At 35.1% G+C, this 24174-nt stretch overlaps 1 protein-coding gene across 1 annotated transcript in view; it reads left to right on the plus strand.

Annotated features, from left to right (window-relative positions):
* Positions 1–24174, plus strand: part of kirrel3a (kirre like nephrin family adhesion molecule 3a) — a 366127-nt gene that overhangs the window by 180297 nt on the left and 161656 nt on the right. The gene's annotated exons all lie outside the window — the stretch shown is intronic.

Consider the following 24174-nt stretch of genomic DNA (forward strand, 5'->3'; position numbering starts at 1 on the left):
GGTTTTTTTTTGGATCAAAATGAAGTGTAGGTGGTGTAAGAATGGGTTTTAATCACAACGGTTCAAACTGTAGTTCTGCCGAGTGACCAAAAAGTTATCAGTATGATGGTAAAAAAACTGTACATTCTAGTCAAACCATCCTTCTGCAATCTTAAACCATAAACGGAAATAAGGGCAGTATTAATAGCTAAAAATGTGGGAGAGCGTTGATATTACGTGATTGTATTGTATTACAATATAAAGCGATTAAGTGTTGATGTTAAATCAAAAGTAATTCACAAACACTTGATAATGAAGTGAAGTTTATTTATAAACTAATTTCGAGAGGATCACATGCTTATGATTGCTTGCAGCCGGTCCCGCATTATTCAATTGATTGATTCCTAAGCCCCTATAAATACTCTAAGTACCATATTACAGCCATCTTCGTTTTGAAGAATCCCCCCTTCCACCCCTACTCCTCCTCCTTTCCTAGATGGGTGGCACGGTGGCCCAGTGGTTAGCACTGTTGCCTCACAGCAAGAACGTCACTGGTTCTAGTCCTTACCAAGCCAGCCGACGTTTCTGTGCAGAGTTTACACGTTCTCCCCGTGCTCACGTGGGTTTCCCCCGGGTTCCCTGGTTTCCTCCCACCGCCCAAAAACATGCAACTTAAGTTAACTGACTAATCCAAATCGGAACCATAGACATGCTCCTAGTAAGTAGTTATCTCTTAAGAGCAATCACTATCTGTTCATTAGCTACTACAACAGGGGAAATCTCAAGATCCACCTGAGCTCAAACTCCCCTCTCACCTTGCAAATGGGAGGGAGCCCCAGGCCTCAGGGCTCACTCCCGGGACAGCATGCCAAACAAGCTTTATAATCAATCATCAGCTAAGTTTGCACTCCTGAAATTATTTAATGAGAATAACTTGCTATGGTTACAACTGAGTTAGTTACAAATAACTGTCTAAAATGATAAAATATGAAATGATAAAAGCATATGATAATAATTGTACCCAGCTTAAATGTAAAAATAATGTTACCAGAGGTAGAAGGAGATACAGGGGGAGGGAGAGACAACGAGAGCAGGTAGGCCTTAAAGAAAGCCTGAGAGCAGTAGAGCCAGAGAAGATCCAGAACAGGACAGTATAGAGCAGGAAAAGAGACGGGGCAAAGTTTACCAGCTATTTAGTCTCCATCTTGACCATGTGACCAAAGCCCAAATACTGAGCATCCAATCAACATGTGACCACATCGTAAAACCAAAAACCACACACCAGGCCCTGATCTCATCAGTATCTGCCTTTGGAGTCAGTATGGACCTTCTTTGGTGAAAAAGACATGTTTTTCCATATAAATAAATGCATATGACAATTTAGACTCGCACAGTGGTATCCGATCATGACATTTTTGCTGTTTGAAACAAACACATATATTCTTGTAATCTTATCAAGTAAAACAGTGTCTGATTTTAAATACAGCTTAACAACAAATGTAAATAAATACATTGACCGTGCTTGAGCATCACTTGGGTTCTATCAGAAGCCATGACCAAGTCTTGTGAAAAATGTAAATAAACAAAAGAGTTTGAGAATGAAAAGCTTAGATTCGGGAGATTTAAACTCAAGAATTGCAAAATAAGAACTCAGAATTCCCCCAAAAGAAGTTGAAATTGCAGCACGTAAACTCAAAATTGGGAGAAGTAAACTTCAAAAATTAAATAAAATCTGAATTGCGAAATGTAGCTTAGCTGAATTATACTAAAAACAGCAGTATTTACGAAGCTTATTGCAGCCACAAAATGATTTTTAATAATAAATGAAAACCTCAGATCAGTAAGATTTTAACTCAGTTGCAAGGTTTGAATTTAAAACATAAAAAAGGCAAAATTGGGAGATGTAGACTGAATGAGATGTGAACTGGATTGGGAAATATAGCTTAAATCAGTAAAAATTTAACTGAAATAGGCAATATTTACAGAATTTTGCAGCCATAAATAAATTTCAAAAATAAACATGTTTGAAACAAACAAATAAGAGTTGCGAAATGTGAATTCAAAATTCTATATTAAAACAAGTTGAAATTCCAACACGTAAACTCAGAACTTGGACAAAACAATCAAAATGGGAAGATTAAGATGGCAAGAAAAAATGTCTGCATTGTGAAATGTGAACTCCGAATTCCGAGGAAAAAATCTGAATTGTGAAATATAGCTAAAATCAGAAAAAATCTAGCTAATTACCGATATTTACAGAAGCTTATTGCCACCAAAAATACAAACAAACAAAACATTTGAGAATAAAAATCTCAGATTTAGAGCATTTAAACACAGAGTTGCAAAATGTGAACTCTTTATTAAAAGCAGTCGAAATTGCAACACGTGAACTCAGAAGAGATGTAGACTCCAAAAAACAAAACAAAAATGTCAAATGTCTGCATTTTGAAATGTGAACTCAGAATTCAGAGGAAAAAATCTGAATTGTAAAATATAAAATATTTTTTTATTTTATAATATAAATTACAAAAGCGTATTGCAGCCTCACAACAAATTTTAAAAATAAACAAACAAGTTTTAGAATGTAAACCTCAGATTTGGAATATTGTGAGAGTTGTGAAATGTGAATTTAAAATTCAACAAAAACAAGTTGAAATTGCTACACATAACCTCAGAATTTGGTCAAAACAGTAAAAATCTGAAGATTAAGATGGCAAAAAAAAAGTCTTCATTTAAAAATGTGAACTCAGAATTCAGAGGAAAAATCTGAATTGTCCAATATAGCTAAAATCAGCAAAAATGAAACTGAAATAGCAAAATTTACAAATGCTTATTGCAGCCAAAAATACAAACAAACGAAACATTTGATAATAAAAACCTCGGATTTGGAGCATTTAAACACAGAGTTGTGAAACATGAACACAGAATTCCATTTCTGGTCCCCTCACACCCAGCACACTGCCTCTTAGAACTTTTACCTTCTGGTCGACGCTACAGAGCACTGCGCACCAGAACAGCCCGACACAGAAACAGTTTCTTCCCTCAGGCAATCCATCTCATGAACACTTGATGATAATAATTGTGGAACCAACATCACTACTTGCCATACACTTTTATACACATATACACTTATTTAACCACACACTTTACATGCCAATTTGCACATAACAGCTGCACATATACCGTTGTATATAGTAATAAACACGTACATACACTTGTCAATTTGTATATTTGCACTCACCACTTACTTCTATTTTTTTTTAAATATATTTATTATCTGTTTTTTGTCCTGTCTCTGTAATCCTGTTGCACTGCAGAAGCTCTGTCATGAAAAAAAATTCCTCATATGTGTGAACATACCTGGCAATAAAGCTCTTTCTGATTCTGATTAAACAAGTTAAATTTACAGCACATAAAATTTGGACAAAAATAAGTCAAAATTAGGAGATGTAGACTCCAAAAAATCCAAAAATGTTTGAATTGTGACTTAAACTCTGAAATTGGGCAAAAAAAGTCAAAATTGGCAGATCTTGACTCCAGAAAATTCCCCAAAACTCAAAATGTCAAGAAAAAAGTCAGAATTACAAGATTCTGACAAGAAAGGAACATCTAATTCCAAACTCTGAATCAATAAAAATCAAATCCAAATTAAAAAGAAAAAATAAATTAATAAAATTGTGAAATTGATCTCAAGATTCTGAGAACAAAAAATTAAATTAGAGATACAGTATGAAGACTCTCACAAACAATATAAATGAACAGTCTGCATATATATGTCACCAACTCGGTCCCAATAATTCCCCTCACTGGCCAGCAGAGGTCTCTCTCACCGGACTATTAGCACTACATCCCCCAGAAGCCCCGTATCTGTCACTGATTGCGCTGCACCTGACTCTCATCACTCACACACACATATAAGCAGCTTGCACGCTCACTTCATTGCGAAGTCTTGTTTGCACAGTCAACATTACCGAGCGGTATTTCCCTTGTACTCTGTTTGATCTCCTGTTGCTGACCCGGACTGCTCTCAACCTTGTTTTCCTCGCTGCCTGCCCCGACCCTCTGCCTTCCTCTCCGTTACCGTATTACACTGCCAGCCCTGATCTATGCCTGTTTCCCCGACCAACGAATGTTTACTGCCTGCCTTTCGACTTATGCCTGTCATTCATGTGAGTGTCTCAAACAGCACTTGTTGGTTGTTTCTGATTCAATTGTGTTTAATAAATACACTGCAGATGGATCCCTCTGTATCAGCCTCCGCGTTACAATATATATATATATATATATATATATATATATATATATATATATATATATATATATATATATATATATAAATGTAATGTAATGTAAATATTTTTTTTCTTTTCCCCTGACTTTTACGGTAATGTTAAGACAGCAATTATCGCTTGTCATTGCAGCGTGTGACTATCCAGCCCGTGCTCTACCCTGAAAAGTAATTTGCGAGTGAAAGTCTGACAAATTCCTTTTTGAGTTGTAACACTTCCTCGCCTCACCTCCCCCTGCTTTATAATTTAAAGACAATTATCAAGTATATAAAGCATAAATTAGCATCGGAGGCCATGTGTTAAACGCATTGTGCATGTGTGGATGTGTCCTTGCGGCAGCATCAGAGTCTGCTGGTGAAGGAGCAGAAGTCTTTGAGTGTCAGGCAGCAGGATTATTGCCCCGGGCAGCCCTGCAGGCCAGAGGGGGCGGCTGAAGCAGGCAGGAGGCCTTGACTTTACATTCAGCCCAAACAAAAACCTCCAGCCTGGTTCCTAGCATTTAAAACTAGCACATAAACACATACGGTTGAAGTCAGATTTATTAGCCCCACTGTATATTTTTTCCCTGAATTTCAGTTTATTAAAGATAAGATTTTTACAGCACATTTCTAAACATAATAGTTTTAATAACTCATTTCTTGTTTAAAGCATAGGTCCTAAACTTAGTTCCTGGAGGACCACAGCTCTGCACAGTTTTGCTTCAACCCTAATCAAACACAGCTGATCTAGTAGTGTCTAGTAGTCTTGAACCCCTTGATTAGTTGGATCAGCTGTGTTTGATTAGGGTTACAGTAAAACTGTGCAGAGCTGCGGCCCTCCAGGAATTGAATTTGAGACCTATGGTTTAAATAATTAAAATTATTAGAAATTTCAGCAGACATTCACTTGTAAATACACTTAAAAAAATAAACATACAACTTACATTTTAACAATTAGACATAAAAATAAAAAACAACAACCAATTAAACAAAAATAAATAAATAAATAAATCCATAAATAAATAAATAAACAAATAAATATTTATATATAGCTAAAACTGTACTGTGCCAAAAGGAAGCCCTATTTTAACAGTGTCCAGAAGTGCCACCAACTTCTCTGGGCTCTGAGGGATCTGGGATGGACCATCTCACAGTGGAAATGTGGTTTAGCGAAAACAAACTAAATGAAAATACTTTGAGAAAAATCCTTGACTGATGGTTTTCTATGTGGCTGTGTGTTTATGAGGTTATATCATTGCACACAAGTGCAAATAAGACTTTCTCCAGAAGAAAATAATATTATAGGAAATACTGTGAAAAATTCCTTTCTCTGTTAAACATCGTTTGGGAAATATTTGATAAAGAAAGAAACAATCACAGGAGGGCGAATCATTCTGACTTGTATTCTAAACCTTCCAGTGAATTAAAAAGAAAAGAAGTGAAAGTAAAGATGAAATAAATGTCACCAACGCATAATCATTAACTCCTCGAGCGGAACGACTCATTTGCCTAGCGGTTTGCTTTGTGATTTGCATACGTGAACGCTTGGCAAATTACCATAATGTTGCCGATTACAATTTGTAATTTAGACCCTGGTCTGATTTTTGCGCTCTTTGATGTTGGGATCCACCTGTTTTGATCTTGTCTGCTGGAAGAGCTGCCGAGGTCGGAGTTCAGTGTGTCTGTAGAAGCTTAGTTTCAGTGTAGACTGGTAATTTGAGGCTTTCCATTAGTTCAAAAGCATTTGTTTGGGTGAAAAATTGTTAAAATTTTTCTTTCTTTAAAGGAAAGTGAAACGTTGTGAATCTCAGGAAGTCATTTGCTGTAGTGAATGTTTTATTAGGGAGCGAGCACTGGTGGTGTGTAGGTCATATTGCCATTGCTCCGTTTCTTCTTATTGTTATTCCGTTTTGGAATGAATCACATTTTTGAGGGTCTAAAAATGCTTTAAAACTCAAAAGTTTGCACACGTACTAGAAGTTGTGAAAAATTACGTTTGATATGGGTTTTAGAAGTGGGTGTGGCAAAATGGCTCAACAGCGCCGCCTATAAACAATCAACAAAGTGCCCTTGAGCTATGTTTCATGAACACATAAAAAATTGGCACACACATCAAACAAATCTAAAATTTAACTAATTTAACTTCCTCTGCAAAAAAAGTGCAGTTTTTGCCATTTTCAGGTGTTGTACTTTAACTCACTCCTTCTAGAGATTTTATCAGATCTACACCAAAATTGGGTATTGTCATCTAAAGGCCTTGGTGATGTTAATTTGCGAAGATGTAGAGTTTTGGTCAAAGGGCGTATCCATGGCGGCTTTACAAAAAGAAAGAAGTCTTTGGTGGTGAGCACGAGTGCGAGGTCCCTTTCTTTGCTGCTTGCAGCTTTAATTTTTTTTGTTTTCTAACTTTCTAACTTGCATACAGTTTGAAGAAACTAATTCTTTAATTTGTGGGATGTATGTTTGACAGTACCTAATATACAAATGTAAAAATGGTTGGATACATCTTTAAAATTTAAATTTTACATGTTTATTCATTGGTTATTCATTGATTTGTCAGTGAAATGTGGTATTAGGGCATCACGGTGGCTCAGTGGGTAGCACTGTCGATTAAACTAAATTGGTCGTAGTGTATGTGTATCAATGCAAGAGTGTATGGGTGTTTCCAACCCAGGCTCATTCTGAAAACGTACCTCCACGGACATTTCTGGAGACCACGAAATACGTCCCAGTGGCAAATTTTTCTGCAGGTTTTGTTTTCTTGAATCCACCCGAGGTCGCTGTGTACGCTTTTGGAGATCTCAAATTTCCCTCGCAAGTGCCATTCACGCCTGCTGTTCTCGCGTAAACCCACCAGAGGCAGCTGTTGACTCCCTTTTTGACAGACTTTCTGACTGAGCGAACGATCGGCTGACCCACCCTCCCCCTTCCCTAAACCCAACAAATTTTATGGATTGACTCGCCCTCCCACTTCCCTAAACCCAACCAACAAAAGCAATCCAAAAAAATAAAAGCCCTCATCTGATTTTTTTATTTTTTTTAACTACATTCTCAGATTTTACCACATTCTAACCCTGCTATTTACTTGTTTGTTTTATATTTTGGATTCTGTTTTTGTCTTACCTGCTTTCTGGAACCCCCGTCTTCGTAGTTAACTCCTCTCTGCATGTCAAATCCGCCGGTCAGCTAGTAATCGTGAAAAGGAACGGCGTCACACCACCCTGTAGTGTTCGTTAAAAAAAAAAATTAAATGCAGCCATATGTACCTCCACCTACGTAATTCGCTCCGCAAGGCTACGTTTTCACAATGAGCCTGTGTTGGGTGTTTTCCAGTGTTGGGTTGCGACTGGAAGGGCATACGCTGCGTAAAACATATGCTAGATAAGTTGGCGGTTTATTGCGCTGTGGCGACCCTTGATTAATAAAGGCACTAAGCATTAAGTTTTATTTATTAATAAGTTATTGAAAAACTATTATATTTAAGTTAGTGACAGGAAGGTCTGAGCCATAAATATAAATAGTCTCTTTAAAGTCAAGTCTTTATTGTCATTCGGCTACATGTATGAACATACAGAGGAACGAAAAGTCACAGGAAAACGGTGCTACATAAATCAATCATAAAGAGCACCGACCAAATATTTGAGTTACCCCTGAGCCCTTTTTGTTTGTCTTTCTAGAGATATTTAAGGTTTATATTTAATATTAAGGTTTAATATTGTTTAATATTGTGTTATTTAAGGTTGAAGCAAGCAGTGCAACTTGATTGTGGTACATTTATAGTAAACATCCTTTTCATTATTGAGTTCTTGGAAGATTGAGTTTAGATGAAGTGTCTGGTGCATAAGAGAGAAGAATGTTTCTACAGGTGGTTTATCAAGCCCACTCCCCTGAATGAAGCACAATTTGAAATGCACAATGTTTCCAGGAGACATGAAGTGATTAAGAAAGTGTCTGTAGTGCAGATGTGCAACCTGGTGCAAGAGTCAGAGAGATGAGAGGGTGTCTTTTTACAATACTGCTAGCCTTGTTGGATGAAATTGTAAAGAAGTTAAAAATATATAATATTTGCCTTTCAACCACTCTGTAAAAATCGCAGAAACACATTTTTTCGATTAATTTCAAACACAAGAATTATAGTGCTCAATGTGAAATGTGGCACCCATAAATGTCATATGTTTTTGCTGAATGATTGTACTCAAATGATTGTATGGTTTTAATTAGCAGACTCTAGAAGTCTAAAAATTCAAAACCTCTTGACATGAGACGAAATTTAAAAAAATAATAAAATCAGCATTTAAATGGAGACCTATGATGTGTTTAAAATGAGATGTTTTCCATTTCAAATGTGCCGTATTCATGCAAAGTGCTGCTGTCCTTCACAACAGTATTTGACATTCATATACGTGGAGCGTTTCTCAGCATGATGGCATCACTGTCCTTCAGATCCAACTTTAAAAGACCTGAATTTGAGTTTTCGAGAAGGAAACTATGCATTTTCACAGAACTGATCATCTGCACAATGCAACCAAATGTGCATCCTCAAATAAGACAAATCATTTTCTTTAAATCATAGCTTCTTTGTCGCTCCAGATTGCCAAAAACACCTGATTTTCTCATAAGAATGTGCGTTTTGGGTCTTTTTGAAGTCTTTTCGTACATTGGTGCGCATCAAATAATGTTAATTGACCTCATGAGGCATGTTTAATTCAATGGATATTAGTCTTTCTTCCAACAAGGCCATGATCAGCCTGAATGAGCGAAAAGTTCAAGCAGCTTTGGCTTCATTATTCTTTCTGTCCTTTTGCGTTTCAAGGTTTGTAGTTACTTTGAAGTACAGGTTAATTAAAGGGATAGGTCACCCAAAAATGAGAATTGAGTCATTGCTTGGGCCAGACGGAATCTGCGAATGTTTTTTGCTATTTCTGCTGAGAATTTTGGTAAAAAACCTTAATATGTTAAATAAAAAGTAATACCTTTTTTAACTTTTATTTAATGTTTAAAATACAAATCCAATTAGATTCACTTTATCTGGTAAACAAAGCAAGTCTCTCATATAATATATCTACTAAAAGACAGAAAATATTACTGTACAAACTGCACTGTACATAAATCAGATAAACATTTTCAGATTAGTCAATAATATTACAGTAATTAATAAAAAAACGGAATAAATATAGATTTACACACATTTACTCAAGTAAATAAACAGTATTATTGATGGGCTAAAAATCTGCTGAATTCTGTGAGCGCAGATTCCGTGTGGGCCTTGTCATTACTTACTTCCATGTTGTTCCAATGCTGTATGCTCTTTTTTTCTTTTTCAGAGCTTAATAGGAGACTTTTGTAAAAGTATTCTTCCATCATGTGTTGTGTAATCAGTTTTTGTTTATTAAAAGAAAGTAGTAAAAGAAGTAAAATAAAATATTTTGATAACACAATAACATGTGATGGAAAAATACACTAAATCGGACATCAGTAAATCATTATTTTTGCCAATGTAAGACTATTTTTACAGAAAAATGGTGTTGTTATGGCGTGTTACATCCTGTGATCTATAAAAATAACACATTTGCTGAATAATTAAAAATCTAACCATTTCTTAGACGCTGAAAAAGTTTCATATCAAATCAATCAAATCAAATATAATGCACAGCACCTGCAATTATAGAATCATCCATACGTTCTGGTGATATACTGTATATGGTGTAATGTACAGTATTATGTATGTACCATTTATGCTTTGTTTTGAGACAGTCCATTCCAACTGACCCAGAAAATGTAAAGTCCCATGTATGTACTTTCATCTCTGTGGTAAATGTTTGTCACAACACTGTAAAAAGTTTGTCACAACACTGTAAAAAAATGCAGGGTTCCACACAATTCAGTCATGTTGTCCCTACACAACTCTAAGTTAACTTATTTAAGTAGATTGAACATAAAACAATTAAGTTGTCCAGAGGAAATCTCCAAATTGTGTTATATCAGCTTATTTTAATTAAATAGTTTGAATTAGCGGTGGGCGACGCAGTGGCGCAGTAGGTAGTGCTGTCGCATCACAGCAAGAAGGTCGCTGGTTCGAGCCTCGGCTGGGTCAGTTGGCGTTTCTGTGTGGAGATTGCATGTTCTCCCTGCGTTTTACGTGGGTTTCCTCCGGGTGCTCTGGTTTCCCCCACAGTCCAAAGACATGCGGGTGAGTTGGGTAGGCTAAATTGTCCGTAGTGTACGAGTGTGTATGGATGTTTCCCAGAGATGGGTTGCAGCTGGAAGGGCATCCGCTGCATAAAACATATGCTGGATAAGTTGGCGGTTCATTCCGCTTTGGTGACCACAGATTAATAAAGGGACAAAGCCGAAAAGAAAATGAATGAATGATTGAATTAGCGGCAAAATATATGTTATTTGATAGTAAAAAGTTATTGCATTCCTCTGACAACTGTCATTATTAATATCATTTGACAAAAGGAGATCTGGTCCAGAGAGATGCAACTCTAGAAACTACACTGATGCTTTTTGAGGATTTCTTGGCATTGTGTTTGATGTTTATTCATTTTGATGAATTAAAAAGGTGCACTTGTGTGCAATAATATAATCTCATAAACACACTGCCACAAAGAAAACCATCAGTCAAGGATTTTTCTCAAAGTATTTTCATTTAGTTTGATTTTCACTAAACCACAGTACACATTTCCACTGTGTGATGGTCCATCCCAGATGCTTCCGAGCCCAGCGAAGTTCATGGCGCTTCTGGACACTGTTAACATAGGGCTTTCTTTTGCCACAGTACGATTTTAACTAGCATTTCTGGATATAACTACATATTGAGGTAATTGACAAAGGTTTGCAACAGTAGTCCTGATACCATGTAGTGATATGGCTTATAGATGAAAGAGGATTCTTGATTCAGTGCCACCTGAGGGAATCGGAGATCGCGATTGTTCAGCTTAGGTTTGCGCCCTTGTCCTTTATGCACTGAAATTCCTCCAGATTCCATGAATCTTTTAATTATCTTAAACGCTGTTGAAGGTGAAATATCCAAATGTCTTCCTATCTTTCTTTGATGAACATTGTTTTTAAAAATTTCAATATTTTCTCACATATTTGTTGGCAAACTGGCGATCCTTGGCCCATCTTTGCTCCTAAAGGCTGCTTTTGTACCAAATCCTAATTACAATCACCTGTTGACATCACCTGTTTCGCATCACATCATTATTTAACCAATTTACCTGATTACTAGCTGTAAACCGCTCCTGTACTAACTCTTTTTGAATGTTGTGCAGGTCTGAATGACAGGAAAGGATGTATATTCACAAATTAAATTAAGTTGACCAGACAAAACATGAAATATTTTGTTAATGTTTTCCATACTGTCACAACTTTTTCTGATTTGGTGTTGTAGTTGTAAGGAAGTCTATAAGCTAGTTTGCTACAAAGCTGTGACACAACTTGCATTATAAAGATATAAACCTGAAATAAAGAATACAAAGCTTGCAATTTGTCACCTCATACAGTATATTAGTCTCTCATCAAATCTTCTCACCAATCAAAGGCTCTTTAGTATCTGACATGCCCTATCACTATTCATAATGGTTCTCATTTGCTTTTGATGTGCTTAGCTCTGGCAATGAGAGTGGTTGAGCTCGTGATAAAACAAAACACTATTGGCTGTTTTTTTTTTTTTAAAGGGAGGAGCTATACTATGTTCCACCCTCTCTTTATATGGATTATGTCAAACATCATTGCCTCGTCATTGCTTCATGGGACCTTTAAAACTTAATGTTGCTTGTTGTTTGCTACCATTATAGATTACAAACATAACTTTTTTTCAAGGTTGTCCTTTTGTGGCATGAAATTGAAGGGCATACACAATCAAAACTACACCAGGATGAGTAAATAATGACTTTATTTTAATTTACGGGGTCAGCAATTGGTACAAACACACCAAGAAGCTCTGTGTGCAGATTCATGTTTATTTCATTGGGTGAATTGGAGCCGCGCAACATGCAGAGCAGCGTTTTTCTGCTGCATTCGGGCCGTGGGAGTTGAACTTCTGGAGTGTTTGAATTTCGTGGCAGAAAGATTCAGACCATGTCCGTCTTTTTGAAGAGCAGAGAGGTCTGGGTGGAATTGGAGGCCTCTGATTTCTCTTGGCTAACAGCTCGGTTTTGAATTTGTGAGTTTTGAAGACTCAGCTGAGAAATCAATCCCGAAATCAAAGCGATTCATGTTCTGCTTCTGTCGTGCACCATGTCTTTTTTGCTTGGAGTGGCGAGGGCCAGGCCCAGTCCAAGCTATTTTCTGATACGGGAGAGCTCTCATTCCTCGAAAGCAGGAGCAATTTTGCACAGCATTTTCAAAACTACTCCCAATCTTTCAAGGCTGTCTTCGGCGGAACAAGTCAAAGTCTTATTCTCGAGGAGGTCAAGAGACGAGCTGTGTGAAAATCATATTTTTATTATGATGCTGCCATAGGTTTTTTTTATTGTTCTTGGTTGGCTCATGTCTTCCAGTACATGATTCACTGTGAAAACAAATGCTGGGTTCCACACAATTCATTTATGTTGTGCAAACTCAAAACAATTAAGTTAGGTTAATTAGTTTTGAAAAATTTAAGTAAATTAAACAAAAACAATTAGGTTGTCCCAAAAAAAGCTCAAGAATTGTGTTGTTTCAGCTTATTATATAAATAAGTAGTTTGAACAACCAGCAAAAAAGAATATAAATGCACTGTAAAGAATGCAGGGCTCCACACAGTTCATTCATGTTGTCCTAACACAAATTGATTAAGTTAATTTAACAGATTTAGGTGGATTGAACATTGTTACATCCCTTCCGTTACTTTTTATGGTCGAGGGGAAACGAAAAGGAAAACATAAAGCCAGTTGTAATTATAGTTGCCATTTAGATGAGGAACAACAAGACACAAAAGTACTATTAAAGATCACTTGTTTATTATGAACAAGCTGTGAATGTTTAAACATCTAAAGTATCAAATAAAAGTAATAATAAGAAATAACAAAACAACAATTTCACAAAAATACATCAGCCAAATTTAACAGACATAGGAAGACAAAGGGAACAGGACCGTGCAAATAAAATAAAAAAATAAAACAAAAATCAACTAACCTGTTTAACTCTTCTCCTTTAACTACAAAATAAAACACAAAGTAAACCTTCAATGTCTAAGACGTAGTATCTTACCTACTCTCTCTTTCCAAAGCAAAACTTACAAGTGTGGCTCAAATTCGTAACCTAGTGTGTTTAACTAACAGAATGCTGTGTGTGTGTCATGTATATCCCGTTACAGAGCTTACTTATCCCCTCTCCTCTAACCCAGGTTCATTCTGAAAACCTAGTCCTATATACATTTCTGGGGAGCGCCAAATACGTCCCAGGAGCTAAATTTTATTTATTTATTTTTTTGCAGATTTTGTTTTCGTGAATCCACCAGAGGCCGCTGTGTATGCTTTTTAAGATCTCAAATTTCTCTCGCAAGTGCCTTTCGGGCCTACTGTTCTCACCTAAATCCACCAGAGGCCGCTGTCGACTGACTGACTGACCAACTGACCGATGGACTGACCAACTGACCTTTCCTAAACCCCAACCGTGTTTTCAAAAGCACTTATTAACCAGCGTCCATCCACTTTCCTAAACCCAACCGATAGTGTTTTCAAAAAACATATATATATATATATGTGTGTGTGTGTGTGTATGTGTATGTGTGTGTGTGTGTGTGTATATATTTATTTATTTATTTATTGAGTGTCTGAATGAATATAATATTAATCTACATGTAGCTTCAAATATTTTGTGGAAAGTGTGATATACTCCTGTTATAAAATTTGAGGCAGCAATGTTAAAAAAGTTCAATTGCTAATTTAATAACTTAGCAATTCCTCACTGAATTGATATCGATCAAATTTAACAATGAAGATTTACATTTTAAATTTACATTATGTGTTACGATTACTACCAAAACATTAAAAGAACCATTATTAATATTTAAGCACCAATGATAATAGATATTAAGTGATTTATAGGGCTCAATTCTTACGATGTAGGCACAAAGTCTAAAGCGCATGGCGCAAAATCCTTAAGGGCATGTCTGAGTCCACTTTTGCTATTTTGAGGATGGGAAAACTACACTCTGCACATGGTATAACAGGGCTGTGCTTATTCTCTTAATGAGTTATGGGTGTTTTTTGAGCATAACGTGCATTAAATCAATCAGAGTCTCATCTCACATTCCCTTTAAGAGTCGGTTGCACTGGCGCATTTGGCATTTACATGGCGGACTTTGTAAGTGGAAAAACTGAACGCTTCACTAGCGAGAAAACAGTTAAACAGAGCAGAGGATAAAGAACGAGCCTCCTTCATTCAGCCTCTTTACTTTCTCTTTACTTTACTTTTACTCTCTACTTTACTCCTTTACTTTGATGGATTAAGGAAACGGTGGTGTATACACTCCAATGAAGACATCCATTAGCCTACATATTTAATTTAGTTTATTAAGTGCAAAGATTTGTTTCCTAACTATTTCTAAAATCAGTTTTAATTTCCGACAAACGAATAAATGAACAATAATAATGAAGTATGGTTAAAAACTTAAATCCAAAATCCAAACACATGTTCTATTCTTATAGCACATATGGGGATGCAGACGTCTCCAAAACAAGACAGGTGGACAAATCTAAACTTGTTTTTATTAAAACAAATATAAATATGCATATAATAAATAAATAAGGGTTGCGCTGGTCTGAAAATAGCAACAAATCTCGCTAAACACGTCTTGCACCTTATTGTGTTGGGTGTATCACAGGGACATAAGTCATAAATAAGCACAATGGAATTATTTCTAAAGAATGAAGATTGGAGCAGTGATGGAGAAAATGCTACTTTACCGTTATTTTGACTTGTAATATTATTTAAAATGCCTACTTTCTAATCATAAGAGGCATAAATAAAATAAATACGTAAGTACATACAGACAGACATACATAAACACACATACATACATGCAGACATACTAACATACATACATGCATGCATACAAGTAATCCTCAAACATGAGTCATTTTAATCATTTATAATAATTCGGTTGCTTGCTAGATGAGTCTGCCAGCTGTTTCTGTAGCTCAGGTTTGCTGCTCGCTTCGCTCATCTCACATTGATGTAAGGCATGGGAATGTTGGAAGAATAACAATAAAGTAATCTTGTTTCCTTCAGCTTTTGACCAATTTCATCGTAGCGTTGGAGGCTCATGACACGCAATTTCTAAACACCTCTGAAGCGCAGCGGTAAAGTAGTCCTTTGACAACAAGACAACAGAGCTGATTGCCTCTCGCACAAAAGGCTCTTCCATTTCTTCCAATCTCTCTCTTTCTCTCTCTCCCTCTCTCTGTCTCTGTCTTTCTCTCTGGAGGTGGTAAGGATGCTAGAGGGCCGTTTTTTTAATGAGCTGTAGCATCAGCAGCACTCAGGCATAAATTGCTGACACTGTTTACTGCAGGCGTTTTGCTCCTCTCAGCTGACCCTTTAGCTTGCACCGCCACAGTTAAATAAAGCTGCTTCTGCTCAGCCACAGGTAAGAAATTCAGACAGCGCCTAAATCCACCTCATAAAGTCCAAATTAGTTCGCAGATCCGAATCGTTCAGGGCCAACATAAAAGGCAAGTGGCAATCAAAACTGACCCTGTTTACTTTCATAATAAATATCTCATCTTATTCTGCACAGTTCACCAACACTTATATGTAGTCTGCATCTAGAACAGCCTAGCAGCCACACAGAGTACCCTAACAACCACATAGCCACACCCTAACCCAAGTAACCACCTAAAATATATTAGAATACACTGGCAGTAACATATAAATATCCCATCAGTCACTTAGCATAGCCCAACAACCATATATCTACATCCTCTCCCTAGTAACCAGCTGGAATACATTAGCAACCACTTCTAATACACTGGCAATGACATTGCAATACCCTATCGGTCACCCCCATACCCCAACAACCATAACGCTACACCCTGACCATAGTAACCAACTAGAATACATTAGCGACCACTCAGAACACACTGGCAATAATATATAAATACCTGATCAGTCATTCAGTATACCCCAACAACCATATAGCTACACCCTCACCCTAGTAACCACCTAGAATGCGTCAGCAACCACTCAGAATACACTGGCAACAACAAAGCAATACCCCATGAGTCACTCAGCATACCCCAACAGCCTTATAGCTACACTCTCATCTTAGTAACCAGCTAGAATTCATTAGCAATCACTCAGAACACACTGGCAATAACATGTAAATACAACATCAGTCACTCAGCATACCCCATCAACCATATAGCTACACCCTCATCATAGTAACCATCTAGAATACATTAGCAACTACTCAGAACACACTGACAATAACATAGTAATACCCTATCGGTCACCACTATACCCCAACAACCATATAGGTATACCCTCACCCTAGTAACCATCTAAGCTACATTAGCAACCACTCAGAACACACTGTCAACAACATGGCAAGCCCATTTCAGTCACTCAGCAAACCACAACAACCATATAGCTACACCCTTACCCTAGTAACCACCTAGAATACTTTGGCAACCACTTGTAATGCACTGATAAGACCATAGCAATACCCCATCAGTCACTCAGCATACCCCAACAACCATATTGCTACACTCTCACTCGAGTAACCACCTAGAATACATTAGCAACAATTCAGAATATGCTGGCAATAAAATAGCAAAGAGTCACTCAGCACAGCCCAACAACCTTATAGCTACACTCTCACCCTAGTAACCAGCTAGATTTCATTAGCAACCACTCAGAACACACTGGCAATAACATGTAAACACCTCATCAGTCACTCAGCATACCCCATAAACCATATAGCTACACCCTCACCTTAGTAACCACCTAGAATACATTAGCAACTACTCAGAACACACTGACAATAACATAGTAATACCCTATCGGTCACCCCCATACCCCAACAACCATATAGCTACACCCTTACCCTAGTAACCACCTAGAATACATTGGCAACCACTTGTAATACACTGGTAAGACCATAGTAATACCCCATCAGTCACTCAGCATACCTCAACAACCATACAGCTACACCCTCACTCGAGTAACCACCTAGTATACATCAGCAACAATTCAGAATACACTGGCAATAACAGCAATACCCCATCAATCACTCAGCAAGCCCCCAAAACCATATAGCTACACCCTCAGCCTAGTAACCAGCTAGAATACATTAGCAACCACTTAGAACACACTGACAATAACATAGCAATGCCCTATCAGTCATCCAGTGTGCCCCAGCATCTATAACTACACCATGATAACCACTATGTTTGCAACATCCAGGAAACACTAACAACATGTAGTAACATTTTGGCAATCATTGAATTTTTTTTTTTTTTTTTTTTGTGGAGCCCTTAACATATTTTTTTTATAAATACAAACATTTTCTAACTATACTAAAGTTTTTATTATTACTTTAAATTCAGCGTGAACTGGAAGTTGCTGAGATTTTTACTCAGATTGACGTCAACTGAAGAACTGCCCATCCAAACGTATAAAAAATGGTCAGGCTTTGATTGAAGATTACCAACGCAAGCTATTTTTTCAGTGGATTAACTTGCATGGATTAATGATTCACCTTAAGAATAACAACGTGAGCTAGCTAAATAAACATTGTTCATTTTGAGACCATCAAAAATGTTCCTAAATCTTTAAATTTTACATTGTGTTTTTGTAATAATATTATTTATATCATAATGTAATCAAAAACAGTGCTTAATGGGACTAAAAGTGCTTGTTTAGTTGCTCATCATCATAGTGGAAACACTTTAAGTGCTATACTTATATTATCATTAAATGTGCTTTAGAACACATTTGTCAAAAACAGTAAGAGGAATTAGTTTATCTGCTCTCACGTGTTTTGCTATGAATGGGACTTTGGCTACAATGGCACAATTATGTTTCTCTCAGGTCAGAAATTTTCATGTGGGGCCCTAAAGTTTTTCATTATGGAGGGTCTTTGGGGCCAAAAGGTTTGCTAACCACATCATCTTCAGGAAATACACTGCATTTAAATGTTGCGGTTTTTTTATCTATTGAATGGTGAATTCAATAGTTCAACCACTCCAAAGAACCATTGAAAAATTTTAGTTTTTGTGTATAAAATGTATATTATTTGATATATTATGAACATGATAAATATCCCTGCTCTTATTGAGCACAATTTATCCAACATGGGCTCATTTTGAAAACGTACTCCCGTATACATTTCTGAAGATTGCGAATTATGTAGCCAGAAGTATGTATGGCTGCATTTTGTCTTTAAAACAAACACTATGGGGCAGTATGACGCAGTTTCTTTTCGCGGTTACCAGCTGACTGCATACCTCCATGTGGATGGCTTTCCTGCTGTTACCAGTTTGTCCAGTGGCTTGACAGGTACATAGGAGGATTTGAGGTGCAGAGCGGAAATGATTGCGACAAAGGAGTTCTAGACTGGCTAAGAACGGTTCCAGGTAAAACAAAAACCAACAAATAAAATAAACAAGTAAATAACACAGAGAAAATGTGGTAAAATCTGAAAACGTGGTAAAAATCAGGCTGTAACGAGGGTTTTTTTCTGGATTGCTTTTAAAAACACTGTCGGTTGGGTTTAGAGAAGTGGGTGGGCGCTGGTCAATCGGTGCTTTTTAAAACACTAACAGTTGGGTTTAGTGAAGGGGGTGGGTGGGAGTATCGATCAGTTGGTCGGTCAGTCAGTCGACAGCAGCCTCTGGTGGATTTATGTGAGAACAGCAAGTGCGAATGGCCCTCGCGAGAGAAATTTGACATCTGCAAAAGGGTACACAGCAGCCACTGGCGTATTCACAAAAACAAAAACTGCAAAAAAATGTAGCTCCTGGGTCATATTTGGCACTCTCCAGAAATGTATACAGGGGTATGTAATAAAAATGAGCCAGGGTTGAATATATCAGTAATTTTTGTCTTGTTTCTAGTCCAAATATACAAACATTTTTTAAACCAAGAAGCATTTTCTACGCAATCAAAAAAATAAGGTCTTGTTTTCAGAAATAATGTCAAAATTAAGTGAGTTTTTTCTTGAAAACAATCAAAATAATCTACCATAATATTTACTTTAGGCAAAATAAACGTATTTCAAAGTCAGTTGTTATAATTAGGATATTGGCAGATTATTTAGCTTGTTTTTAGCAAAAATGCACCTAAGTTTGACTCTCTATTTCTGAAAACAAGACAAGTTTTTTTTTTTACTTGTCTTCAAAATGCTTCTGGATGTAGAGATTTGGAAACAAGACATCATTTTTCCGCAGTGTTGCTATGCATATATATTTGTTTCATGTGTATTCCTTACTACATTTTATAAAGTGTTTTAGCTCATCATGTGCTGCACTCTTTGGGAACTAGAAGCTATTTCACTTCAACAGAGCGGGCAATTCACACTTCAAGAAATGATACCCTGGGAAATCAATTTCATGCAAAACTCCTAAGATCTCACCTCGCGATACACGTTGCAGAATCACTCCAAGTTTGAGTTCTTGCCAGATAAACACAGAGGGGTTTTTCAGGTGACTTTTGCGCTAGATTTCAAAAGGGCAGTAATACAATAAAACCAATCGATCGTGCATGTTGATCTTGTAAATAACTTCCCTGTCATCTTGCTCTCATTCTCGCTTTCTTTTTCTCTGAGAGCGTTCAATGCTCTGCTCGCACGCTGTTTTTCCTCTCCCTTTGTTGCACTCAGAATTGACGTCTTTTGGGAGTGATATTTAAATCTGTGTCCAGGAAATGGAACCGCAGGAATCCAATAACAAAATTCATTTGTCTAGATTTGACTTGGGGTGCTTTAGCCCACTGCGAGGGGATGCGCCAACCCTCTGAATGTAATGATTGGATTTATTTATCTATTTGTGGCTCTCATTAGAGGTGTCCATGGTTCCCTGAGCCCCTGCTGTGGATATTGGTCGGCTTTCATGAAACACAACTGCTGAGTCTCGTAAACAAAAGATGCTGCGGATGGAGACGGCCAAGGTGTATTTATTGTGTCGCGTCTGTTAGAGCTGTGAAAATGATCTGCGAGACTTAGAAACAATATTCAGTCTGTTCAGATTTACTTTTTTAATTAGCATTTTGATATACTGTTGAAGCGATAATTATTTGCCCCCTGAACTATTAGCCCCGTTTATTTTCTCCCCAATTTATGTTTAACCAAGAGATCTTTTCAACACATTTCTAAACTTAATAGTTTTAATAACTCATTTCTAATAACTGATTTATTTAATCTTTGCCATGATGACAGTAAATAATATTTGACTAGATATTTTTCAAGAAACGGCTTAACTAGTTTAATTAGGTTAACTAGGCAGATTAGGGTAATTAGGCAAGTTATTGTATAATGATGGTTTGTTCTGTAGACTATCGAAAAAAATATAGCTTAAGGGGGCTAATAATTTTGACCTCAAAATGGTTCTTAAAAAATTTAAAAAATCTTTTATTCTAGCCGAAATAAAACAAATGAGACTTTCTCCAGAAGAAAAAATATTATCAGACATACTGTGAAAATTTACTTGCTCTGTTAAACACCATTTGGGAAATATTTAAAAATGAAAAAATAATTCAAAGGGGGGCTAATAATTTTGACTTCAACTGTATTTATGAATCGATTTTTATAGGTCTTGTGACTTACCTTATAGGTAATTGAAATGTGCATTTCTTATATGAAATTTGACAATCACAACTGAAACATGAAGACAGGGTGGGATATAAACTAGCTCCTCCCCTTTGTAAAAAAACAACCAATAGCATTTTGTTTTATCGCAGTTCTCCCAGTAAGAGTGGTTAAGATCGAGTGCATCAAATAGCTTAATCAGCTTGAAAGAAGACGCGAGACATGTAAAATACTCAAAAGCGATCTCACGCCAATTCGTAACTTTTTGATTTAGTGGCATTTGTGTGATTTCATTCGTACAATTCTCTTATTCTCTTAATTCGTCTCTCCCTTATTTGCCTAGGACGTTAATCTTGTTTTTGAATCTGCCACTATGCTGACACACAGGCATTTGTAGCTCCGCCCTTTTCTGAAAAGAGCACTATCTCATTTGAATTTAAAGCGACAGTCACCAAAATGACAATTTGGATCAAAGACTATGATGAGTAGTTTCAAAGAGTTATAAAACATTATCTATGATGTATATCAAGCTGAAACTTCACAAACACACTCTGGGGACATCAGAGATTTATTTTACCTCTTGTAAAAAGGGGCATAATAGGCCCCCTTTAATTAAATATTTATCATTTCTAATACAATATATCGTTTTAAACTACTAATTTGTTAATAAAGATCACTTTATTAAACTGCAGAGTTGAATTTTAAACTTCAGAAGTTCATCGTAACGTCCCACAGTGTAATTCATCTCTGCAAATAAACGAAATAAAAGAAAAAATAACTTCATCACAAAATACACAACCTGTTAATTAACAGTTGTTATTATTAAAGTATCTTCTAAACGCAGCCTTTTCGGAGGTTATTGCAGATGCATGATATTTTTAATAATGTTGACTTTTAATGAAGTTTGCTGTTTTTTGTAAACTGAATATTTTATTACTTGCGTGGTCGCTGGAGGGCTGTCTGTGACATTTCATCATAGTGCACTGTCAGTTTCATAAGTGTTTGAAATGTCAGGGCGACTGCAAAAATCACTCAGAAACACTGGGGATCATGAGCTGTGTTGTTTTTTTTTCACTCCCAGTGCATCGTTCTTTTGAAATACTGGTTAATAAAAATACTGTCATTATTTACCATCCTTTGTTTGCCATCATTTTAAGCTATGGTTTGTTTTTTACAGTGTGTTTTAATACAATGAAAGTGAATGTAGACAGATGTGTTAGAGCTCCAAAATAGTCTCTATAAAAAATCAATGTGAGCTTTCAAGTCTCTTTCAAACTTTTTATTAACTTGATCCGTTGTCATGCACTATGTCTGAGTTTTGACAGCTGTGACTGAAGCAAAAGATTGATGACATGTCTCTCTGTTTTCAAGTGTGGATAATGTTTTCAAGTGTGTTCAATGGGAAAGCAAGTCTGTCAAAAGTTTGGCTTCATTTATAGTGTAAGTGAACAATTCTTTAGACTATTATTTTATTTAATTTAACTTTAAATTAACAATTTATTTTATTTTACTTTAGACCAGTATTTTATCATATTTTACTTTATATTCACGTTTTAATTTAATTAAATTTAATTTTGTTTTTGACAAGTATTTTATTTTATTTAACTTTATATTAACATTTTTATTTTATTTTGTTTTAAACCAGTATTTTGTTTTATTTAAATATATATTAACATTTTGTTTTAATTCATTTTTTATTTTATTTTATTTATTTATACATTTTTTATTTATTTATTTATTTTTTTTTTTTTTTTATATTTTAGACTAGTATTTTATTTTATTTAACTCTGTTAACTTTTTTATTTTATTTTATTTTATTTTATTTTATTTTGTTTTGTTTTGCTTTATTTTATTTTATTTTATTTTAGACCAGTATTTTATTTTATTTAACTCTGTTAACTTTTTTATTTTATTTTATTTTATTTTATTTTATTTTATTTTATTTTATTTTATTTTATTTTATTTTATTTTATTTTAGACCAGTATTTTATTTTATTTTATTTTAGACCAGTATTTTATTTTATTTATTTTATTTTATTTTAGACCAGTATTTTATTTTATTTAACTCTGTTAACTTTTTTATTTTATTTTATTTTATTTTATTTTATTTTATTTTATTTTATTTTATTTTATTTTATTTTATTTTATTTTATTTTATTTTATTTTATTTTATTTTAGACCAGGATTTAATTTTTTTTATTCATTTTCTTTGCATTTTATTTTATTTTGTTTAATTTTATTTTATTTTAAATTTATTTTTTTTTATTTTAGACCAGTATTTAATTTTTTTAACTTCATATTTTATTTTATTTTATTTTATTTTATTTTAGGCCAGTATTTTATTTTATTTAACTTTATATTACCATTTTATTTTATTTTTAATTTATTTAAAATTATTTTGAAATAATAAGAAAAATATCTTATGCTCACAATTTATATAACGAACAACACAAAAACATCGTTCGTTAGAAAGGGAAAACTGTTAAATATAAATATTTTACTGTCACTTTTAATCTTTTTTAATGCATCCTTCCTTTCAAAACATTAAAAACTGTATATCCATAAACATTTGAATGGTAGTGCATCTCCATAAATCCACACTTCAGTAAATGCATGACAAATCATTTCATCATTTCAGCTCTATCTGTTTCTATATCTCCCAAGGAACTAGGGTCAAAATTACGGTGGTATTTAAATGACACATATCTGCGAACTCCTGAGATCTCCTGCATTAAAACGAACTTCATATTTTATTTTATTTTATTTTATTTTATTTTATTTTATTTTATTTTAGACCAGTATTTTATTTTATTTTATTTTAACTTCATATTTTATTGTATTGTATTTTATTTTATTTTAGACCAGTATTTTATTTTGTTTTAAGTTCTTATTTTATTTTATTTTAACTTCATATTTTATTTTATTTGATACAAGTAATTTATTTTATTTTAGCTATATATTTTATTTAAATTTATTGTATACCATTATTTTATTTTATTTTATTTTATACCATTATTTTATTTTGTTTTATTTTATACCATTATTTTATTTTATTTTTTATTATGACACATAACTTCGAACTCTTGAGGTCTCTTGCATTAAAACAGAGCCAAGCTCATGTGGATAATGCAATAAACAGCCTTCAGTGTCTCCAACATGAATTGACGAACCAAAGCAGTGTTTAAAGCCA

This window comes from Danio aesculapii, chromosome 10 (assembly GCF_903798145.1).
Source record: "Danio aesculapii chromosome 10, fDanAes4.1, whole genome shotgun sequence".
NCBI lineage: Eukaryota > Metazoa > Chordata > Actinopteri > Cypriniformes > Danionidae > Danio > Danio aesculapii.